The following is a 9,417-nucleotide window of genomic DNA, read 5'->3' on the forward strand; positions in this document are numbered from 1 at the left end:
CCCATTTTTCTAATAAAGCCATATTAAATAACTCGTAGACTTTGATTCCCAATCTGACTTCGGCTTTGGATTTACAGATATCCGCCCAAGAAACCCAATTAATTATACACTTGTGCTCCTCCCCTTTCCAAACAAAATCCCTCTAAATATTAATAATTTCCTGCAAAACAACTTTCGGAATTATAAAGAAAAAAAAGAAAAATAATGGAACGACATTGAGAACCGAATCAATCAACACCAAGAGACCACTAAAAGAGATATGTTTGCCTCTCCATAATGAGAGCCTACTTCTAAGCTTCACCAAAATTAGCTACCAAGTAGCTCTCCTCCACGAATTTATACCAATTGGAATACCCAAAAAATGAAGGGAATAGGTGCAATTGGGCAAGAAAGGAAATCTGAAGCAGAAACCAGAAAATTGTCCTCCAGGTTCACCCCTATGGGCTTACTATTACAAAAATTCACCCTCAAATCGAAGACAAGTTCGAATTCCCGCAATAGAACTTTAATAGTCACAATTTTGTCCTAGTTTGCATCTCCTATAATCACCATGTCATATGGGCATTAGAGCAAGCTAAACTTAAGTTCATCGAAAAGGCTTAAAAGGATGAAATGTCGCTCCAAAAATCGCATTCCTAGTCAAACCGGCTAAGCCTTCAACCGCGATGATAAAAAGCAATAACAAAAGCAGATTCCCCTATCGTAATCCCCTTTCCATTTAGAAATTTTGAGAAGGACTTCAATTGACCATAATAGACAAAGAACCCGAACAAATGCACCCTTGGTGGTCTGATTGTCCTAATTACTAAATATTTAGGGTATGAGCCATTCCTTGACGAGTTCATTGTAGTCCCGGGTAATATGAGAAATGACTTGGAAGCGAGTCTATCTGAAGCAATCATAAGTCCTAGGGATTAACAAGCGCTAAACCTACAATAAAAACACATGATTGCTAATGCAAAACTTGTCAAATAAGCTCTAGAATCCACTAGATAGAGAATAAAACTTTGAATTTGATTATAATGAAATATAATTCTTATGACCACGCTAAAAGTCTTTAATACATAAAACAAAGAAACCCTAATGGGTCTTTAGTCCAAAATAATTTAAATAAATAAAAGAAATAAAATAAAAATTTGCTACAATTATAGAAAATAGTAAAATATTATTTTCGACCTTGAAACAAACATAAATGGTGTAAAAACCTACAGCTCACCATAAATTAGTGAGTAGGACTCTTTGATCGATGCTCCATGTGAAAGTTATGACCAGTCAAAGTTGAGTTGACTTTTCCTATAAAAAACCCTTAATTTGAACCTTTTGACTTTGTTCATTTCTGAGTCTTTATTAATGGATCATGATCAACCTTTGATCAAATGATAGATGTAAACTCCAATACTTGATGTTGGCCAAAAGTCTTGAGGTTTGACTGTATTTTGACTATAGTTGACTTTTACGTCAAACTAGTCGACTATGGATCATCTGAGCATTTGAATGAGAAATCCTTGGGATTGAAGCTTGATAATTGACATGGAGATACCTTGAGACATATGAGACACCTTACGATCCATTTGAGGCCCTAGAGATTCAAATTCTTTTGATGAAGTGCAAACCCTAATTTAGGATAGGAGAGAGTGACTTGAGAAAACCCTTGAACCTTGAGTCTTTTGAAGAGGAGGGCAAATTTTGGGGTATGACAGCTGCCCCTGTTCAATCTTCTTAAACCTGAAGAATCAGATAGGCACGTCTGCCTATCGTGATCTAAAGGTAGAAGATGATTGAACACTGAAATGCCCTGAAATTTGCATTTGTCAGGAAAAAGTTCCGTGGGAGATGGGCTTAAAGATGCCACCCAAGGTAAATACCATTTTTCAGAATGTGAAGCAAATGCTTTTTGGAAGGAACCAGGTGCTTTGATAGCAGCATGGCCTGAAAAGGCAACCTTATTTTTATGCAATGTTATGATGCATGCGATGTATGATGCAGTGAGCTTCTTAAAATAAATGAGAGTGATGTATGTATATGCATTATGTATGAATGAGGTATGTAATTGAATGATGCATGACTATTAGCTATGTTAGTTGAAGTATGTTAGTAACTTTGGAAAAGAAAAACAAAACCTTTGTTCGTTGTTGGTGAAGTTTTGGAGAAGATCACTGCTGAGGGACTAACGTGATAAACCCAATTGAGAAACCCTTTGTAAAACCCTTTGTATTTTCGAAGAAGATCACTGCCGAGGGACTAACGTGATGGATAAACCCGATTGAAGAACCCTTTGTAAAACCCTGTTGTAAAACCCCTTTGTGAAACACTTTGTAGTCTTGAAGAAGATCACTGCCGAGGGACTAACGTGATAAACCCCATTGAGAAACCCTTCGTAAAACCCTTTGATCACTGCCGAGGGACTAACGTGATGGGTAAACGTAACTATCAATAGCAACGACTCGCAGTTTTGTTGTGTAGAAGATAGTTAACTTGCTATAGCGCTAGCAAACTTTCGTAGTTTGTGAACCCCAAAAGGATCACTTGCTATAGTTCTAGCAAGCTCACCTGCACCAATATGATCACTCGCCCTTGTTCGGACAAGCTCACCTGCACCAATAGGATCATTCGCCCTGGTTCGGACAAATTCACCTGCACCATTAGGATTACTTGTCATAGTTCTGACAAGCTCACCTGCACCATTAGGATCACTTGCCCTGGTTCGGACAAGTTCACCTGCACCAATAGGATCATTCGCCCTGGTTCGGAAAAATTCACCTGCACCATTAGGATTACTTGTCATAGTTCTGACAAGCTCACCTGCACCAATAGGATTACTTGTCATAGTTCTGACAAGCTCACCTGCACCATTAGGATTATTTGCCCTGATTCGGACAATTTCACCTGCACCATTAGGATTATTTGTCTTGGTTCGGACAAATTCACCTGCACCATTAGGAGTCACTTGCCCTTGTTCGGACAAGCTTACTTGCACCATTAGGATTATTTGCCCTGATTCGGACAAATTTCACCTGCACCATTAGGATCACTTGTCATAGTTCTGACAAGCTCACCTGCACCATTAGGATTGTTTGCCCTGAATCGGACAAATTTCACCTGTACCATTAGGATCACTTGCCCTGGTTCGGACGAGTTCACCTGCACCAATAGGATTACTTGTCATAGTTCTGACAAGCTCACCTGCATCATTTGGATCATTTGCCCTGATTCGGACAAATTTCACCTACGCCATTAGGATCACTTGCCCTGGTTCGGACGAGTTCACCTGCACTAATAGGATTACTTGTCATAGTTCTGACAAGCTCACCTGCACCAATAGGAGTCACTTGTCCTGGTTCGGACAAGTTTACCTGCACCAATAGGAATTATTTGCTATAGTTCTAGCAAACTTACCTGCACCAAAGGAATTACCTGCCATGGTTCTGACAAGCGTACCTGCATAAGAGGAATCATTTGCTATAGTTCTAGCAAACTTACCTGCATGAAAAAAAGATTCACTTGCTATAGTGCTAGCAAGTTTATCCGCATAAAGTCCTTGACGATATCCTGTAGATGTATGAAGATGATGTTCGCAATTCGAGGGTCGAAAAGAAAACGATATGTTTAGAAACTCGAGACTCGAGGGTCGGACATTCACGACTCGAGGGTCAGAAAACAAACCAAACACAACCCGATGGTTGGAAACTCACGACTCGAGGGTCGGAAAACATACCCATCACAACACAAGGGTTGGAAACTGGGCTTTTATAGTATGTGAATGCGCCAGATGATATGTGTATGCTAATGCGTATGTATGTATGCTGATGCAATCCCGAGATTTTATCTCCTTAAACCCGTTGAATTTGTTTAATCCATGCTTGCACCTATACCATGACTATGCTTATGCTGGCTTGGTAATGTTTATGTATGTGAGTAATGCTTATGCTTAAGTATATGTTGATTGATGTAACGAGTGGAACGAAGTAATGTTTTCTATAAGACCACCTGAAAAGGTTTCTAGAAAGGATGATGAATTTTTTTCTTAAAGAAGACTACCTGAAAAGGTTCTTAGAAAGGATGAGGAATGTCTCAAAAGACTACCTAAAAAGGTTCTTGGAAGGGATAATGAATGTCTTAGGAAAGACTACCTATAGAGGTTCCTGAAAAGGATGACAATTTGTCTTAAAGAAGACTACCTGAAAAGGTTCCTAGAAAGGATCGTAAGATTTGTCTTAAAGAAGACTACCAAAGCGTGTATAGTTCGCTAATGTTGTAAGGTTGCTGGATGCTAGCGTGATTTCCCAATACCTGCTTTTGAACTTTGAAGATCGTAATTAGGAGAAAGATTTGTCGGATGTTGTAAAGTGTGAGAACGCCTTTTCCGTTTATTGTGCGCTTGCCCCGGTTTGACCCTTTGGACTACTCCACGCCTTTGAATTTTCGAAGTCCTCCATGTCTTTCACCTTTTGCAATTCACACCTTTAACCTTTCTGAGGTTCTCCACACCTTTATCCTTTTAAGGTTCTCCACACCTTTAACCTTTTGAGGTTCTCCACACCTTTAACCTTTTGATTTGATATCCAATGCCCCAATGTTTAGCGGAAAAGATGCCTATGATCTCCAAGCCATGAAGGAAGTGCCCCGAGAAATAACCTTGTCATATGCTTCGACGTTTAGATTGAATGGTATGCTCTTGATCTCCAGGATATGGAGGGTTATCCATAGTGTTATATCCTTTTGAATTTGAATTCTTCCCATGTTTGACATGCCCCTGTTTGTTATTGCTTCGAGATGTGCTCCAAGTCGATTGAACCTTAGGAAGAATGCCCCTAGTAAATAGGATGTTTGATTGTATGCCCCTGTAATCCTTGAAACTTTTCCCTTGTTTGAGAGAACCCTCTAGATGTGATTCCCCCATGCAAAGGTCTTTATTAGAAGTGATCGCCCTTGATTAACCAATTTCGAGATCTCCTTGATTCTAAGTGTATATTCGTAGATGACGTTGTACCCTTCTTGAGAAGTAACTCCAATGCGACGCGTATGCAAGTTTTGAAATCGAAGTTCGTTATGAATTAGAATTGGATGATTAGAAATAAATGTTTGAAGAAGCGTAGTGATTAGAAATAGTTTTAACAAACCTAGGAGTCAGTATAATAAAATCCTGCTTGATATGCTTTCGTAATTAACCTTGCCTCAATTAGGACTTTTGAATGTTGTAACTTGGCCTGGTTCATGGTTTTAAGAAACAATAGATATAAGGCTCAAAATATATTTAACCCACCCCTTTCTCCTTGATGTTCTCCAAATCCTAAGAATTTGCCTAATCCAATGATTACGCTTTGTTTGCAAGAGAATCGTTTCAGTTTTGATGTTGAGTAGAAACCTTAATAGAGATCCAAGCACCGATCAAAAATGTTGTAGAGATCCAAGCATTGATGAGAAGCTTCGATGATTTAGCAATCACAAGACTATCCTTGGTATTTCGCCTTTGTTTTTTTTTCTATCCCTTATTTTTGCATGAGCCAATTTTTTTGAATTTGATTCCTCGGGATGCCCTAATTTTTGCCTAAGTCATTTTGTTTTCTTTCATGGAATTTTGACTTAGAGGGCGTTTTTCTCCTTTTTCTTTTGAATGCTCCTTTTGAGATTTGATCCTTGAATATTGTGACTGCCATGTTGGCTTTGATTCGTAAGCTTTGACGTCCTCGATCATGAATGATGTATTGAGGAGAAAGATGTTGTGAATGTTATCTCCACTGCTTCCTCAATCTTGGATGAACGCGAGGAAGAAGATATGCTTGAGCCTTTGCTTTCCTTGATCCTTATGCCTGAACATTTGCTTCAACCTTTGCTTGGATTGAATGATTCTCTTAACAACCAAAATACACCATTGAATTATCGAAATCTACCCTGCCCCTGGTTAAAATCAAGGTTTTTTTTGAAAAGTAGAAACAAACTCCAACTCCTGGCTCGAGGGGGTGACGAGGGATTAACATCCTTATATCTCCATTGTTTAGGAATTGAAACAATGCCTATACATCGTCGGTTCGGTCTTACCTTGAAAGCATACGTTTAGTGAGATTTAGTTATTTGCATTCGTCCTTCTCCCTTAAGTTTGTTAATAATCCTGAATTTGAAATTGAAAGTCGTAGTAGTGAGCGAATGAATCGAATCCACAACCTGCATGGTCGTCCCTTTAGAATTGCTAATTTGAAGGTACATCTTTTATCCTGAGTAACACTTAGCGATCGTTTGAAATTCTGAGCATGACAAACCTATTGATCCTAGGGACAATCTCCTTTACAAATCCGTTGAATTTGTTTTTACTCCTTAGTTCATGGACTTGTAGAAGTAAAAGGGTAATCTCGAATTCTCCTTGGACACGTCAAACCTGTCGGGAATAAATTGTTAGCGGTGGGTTTTCGTCGTATCGGAACTTCATGAGTTTCCTTTGACTGAACCTCTTTTGCTTTTTTTTAAGGATAGTACCACACCATTTGCAACCTTCATAGTTTGTAGATTGATAGAGAAAACCTATGACCCTTTCGCCCCTTGGTGTGGAGTTAACACATGTCGCCTTCCCTCCATCGTAGTTATGCATCGTTATTTCGGATCTTGCCCCTGTTGGACTGACCCTTGTCCCCCAAGTTATCGCAGAGCGTCCTTATAAGTTTTGCTATGTTCTAAGATGAACCCCTTTATGACTAGATACCCCTTGAGTGTATCTATGAGGGAACTCTTTTGTTGAACTAATCCTTGCTCGACGATAACCTTTGTTGTATTTACAATCCTGTTACGACAAGGCATGGACATGCGGCTGGCGTGGTGAAAGACATCTTTCTTTTCCTTAGCAAGACCAAGATCATTCTCGATATTTTATCCTCCTTTCTCCATAGTTTATGATCCTTTGATTTTTTTCCATGAGTCTCGGGAAATCGGCTAGCACGGAAAGTGTGGATGCGGGCGAAGATGCAAATGTAAATGTATGAATGCATGAAAATGCAAACGCATGCATATGCGAGAGACTCCCCTTTTTTTGTATTATAACTCCTTATATGTAATGCAATGCAGACGTGCGACAGATATAATCCTAAGGATAACCTACACGGATTTTGAGGTGACATTAAACCCTAGCGAAATCCGTGCATGTTGGACGTTAGGACGTGCCAATAGAAATCCCTTAGATAAGGGAGTATGCGGAAGGTAGCGGCTGGTGACCGTTCAAGACAATCACCAAATCTCATGGCCATCGAGAGGCCGTTCGACGTGTGCCAATGAAGTTGTCCCTCGTGGGAAGGTTCTCTATGCGGAACACAACCTATCTAAGGACGATATTGAATGAAGTGAAATCCCTATAGGCTAGGGATTGAAGACGCATAACTGGAAATCCAAACCCTACAAGTTAAAGGGTGCGCGGGAATAAGCACGGGATGACCGTTAAAGACAGTCGCCAGATCTCATGGCCATCGAGAGGCCAATCGACATGCGTTAATGAGGATGTCCTTCAGGGGAAGGACGAAGTCATGGTAAAAACACATGGACACAAAAGAAAATCCCTACAGGCTAGGGAGTTCGTAGGAGCAATCACGGGGTGACTGTTCTAGAAAGTCACTAGATCTCATGGCCATCGAGAGGCCGTTCGACGTATGCTACCAAAGATGTCCTTCGTACGAAGGATGCGATTTGAGAAATAGAATCCCTACAGGCTAGGGAGTGCGTAGATGTAGGCACATGGTGACCATTAAAGACAGTCACTAGATCTCATGGCCATCGAGAGGCCAATTGACGTGCATAAATGGATTTTAGAACAACTCATTTATCCATGAGGTTCGAGTTTTAGGGGTAGGTTCCCAGAGAGATCAGTCAAATACCAAGTCCAGCCCTCAACAAGGTCAAGCCTTGTATCAGACATTTCCGGATATTCAACCCTCTCTGAGTGGAATTATAATAAGACTCGTAGGCGATGTAGTTCCCCTCTGGTCTTAAATATAATTCCCACGCTTAGGTTTAACAACAATTCATATATCCAAAAAAAAAGCAATGAAATAACACATATTCAAATAAATAAATATTTAATTGAATTGCAGTAAATAAATGAATTGCGATAAATGAGTGTAATGGCAAATAAATAATAAATAAATAAATAAATAAAATTTAAATATTTATAAAAAACCATAAACCCTAAAAATGGCAAATTAGCCAAACCCTAAAAATTTCGCCAAAAACCTAAACCATTTACCAAAAAACCTAAACCCTCTCAAGCCTTAGGAGCATAATAATTCGCAATTATAGTTATCCCCAGCAGAGTCGCCAGCTGTAGCAACCTGCCCTAAAAATTAAAGTTTAGAGTCGCCACCTATTCTACCAGGGCGAATAGGAAACCCTACGCAGTATAAAGATCTGGGTAAGATTATTATAATCAAGTCGAGGGAAGGTGTTAGGCACCCTCAACCCTTTCCTAAGGTTTTGAATTGAGGTAAAGGCTTATGGCTAAAATATTCAGGTTAATAGCTAAAAAAGTGAAAAGGGTGAACGGCAAGATTCGAACCTAATGAGAATTTTGGGGAAGGGGACTCGCCTTGTTGCCAAGTGCCTACGTATCTCCTTAGGGAGAATCAGAGTCAACGTAGTTCGGGGAACAGGGTTGTACGCCTTTGAATTTGATATGATATGGTTTGAAGGCTTTTTGAATGGCCGATCGTAGTTTTGAATTTGTGATTTGAAAGGCATTTTGAATTGCCTTGTCGAAGTGATAAAAATCCGTAGTTTGAAGGAGTGTTTTAAGATTTGGGCGTACAACCCTGGTTTGATGTGTTTTTGTTAGGTGCGATGATCAATAGATTTGATCATTATAATTAACGAATTAGATAGTGTATTGCTGGCCATTCTGACCGATAGATTCGATCGTCACGAGCAGCAAATGAAGTGTATTTTAATTTTTGTGTAATTAAATTTTGAGTCTTATCATTATCTCTCATAACCAATAGATTAGGTTATTACATGATAACGAATTTCAATATTTATGTTTTATTATTTTTATCTCTCGCCAATGCGACTAATAGATTTAGTCGGATTGAGGAGAGAATTAGTCAAGAATTAGTCAAATTAATATTAATGAATAAATTAATTAGATTAAATTTATTTCTCGCCAATGCGACTAATAGATATAGTCGAATCGAGGAGAAAATTATATTAATCAAGAATCAATTGAATAAGAATTAATATTTTTGCCAAATGGTAATGGGATTGGGCAAACCCTAATACTTGTAACCTTTCTAGGGTTTTCGTGATTTAATAGTTAAAACTAATAAATTAAATCGATATAACCGAAATAATCGGGAAATCTAATTCTAAACCCTAGTCATTAACATAATCCTAATCATATTATCCTAATTGAATAATTCAATTAAATTAAACATAAGTAATTAATTAACA

Source organism: Vicia villosa, unplaced genomic scaffold, assembly GCF_029867415.1.
Source record: "Vicia villosa cultivar HV-30 ecotype Madison, WI unplaced genomic scaffold, Vvil1.0 ctg.002000F_1_1, whole genome shotgun sequence".
Classification (NCBI taxonomy): domain Eukaryota; kingdom Viridiplantae; phylum Streptophyta; class Magnoliopsida; order Fabales; family Fabaceae; genus Vicia; species Vicia villosa.